A 781-nucleotide genomic window follows, 5' to 3' on the forward strand; every position below is an offset into this window, starting at 1 on the left:
GTACGCTAGCCAACGTCTAAGTCTGCTCACACCGACCCAGGACATGCGCCTACTCGATTCTCAAGATCTACGCCTGTCGACTGTCACCCTCTCATTCTCCGCGTGAGGTGCTCAACGGCCCCCCGCCACCCCCCCCACGCAAGTCAGGAGCAATCTACCTTGTGAAGATCATAACACGTAGCCCTGATTCGAGATGACATAGTAGATAGACTGCTACCTACGTCAGGTTACTCAGAAAGCGTTACACGACCAGGAGCGTTAGGCAAAGCAGTTATTCTCCTGGTTTTCCGTGGCCAGCGGTAAGGGTAGCGATGAAGGTACCAGCACAATTGGCATCCAGGCATTTGGTTTACACCAGCGCTGGATTGCACCTCGATCATACAGTTCAGATGAACTCGGGGGACCTACTCAGCGAGGAAGACGTTCTATTCGTGAGACCGGTTGAGAACTTCATCTTGATCATTCGATGTTACCCGAGTCGTATTGGACCTGAGGTCAATCAACACAAAGCACGCAGCTTGGGGGGGGGGGAAAGCCGCACCCCAAAAAACATGTTCGTTTTACCGGACAGACCAGAGGCGCGCGATGAAGGTATGCCGCGGCCGTTCGTCCAGAGAAAGAGGAATCGGATGCATACAAGAACTAAATCAGGGTCGAACTGTAAACACACAACGAAGTGAAAGTTGTGAATGAAGCAAGTGTGTGTTCTGTTATTCAGCAGTCGATGTAGACAAATTGTTGCTGTAACTTTGTTGTGCTTATTAATTCCATTTGTTTCTAC

The sequence above is a fragment of the Priapulus caudatus genome, unplaced genomic scaffold (assembly GCF_000485595.1).
Source record: "Priapulus caudatus unplaced genomic scaffold, Priapulus_caudatus-5.0.1 Scaffold703, whole genome shotgun sequence".
NCBI classification, from domain to species: domain Eukaryota; kingdom Metazoa; phylum Priapulida; class Priapulimorpha; order Priapulimorphida; family Priapulidae; genus Priapulus; species Priapulus caudatus.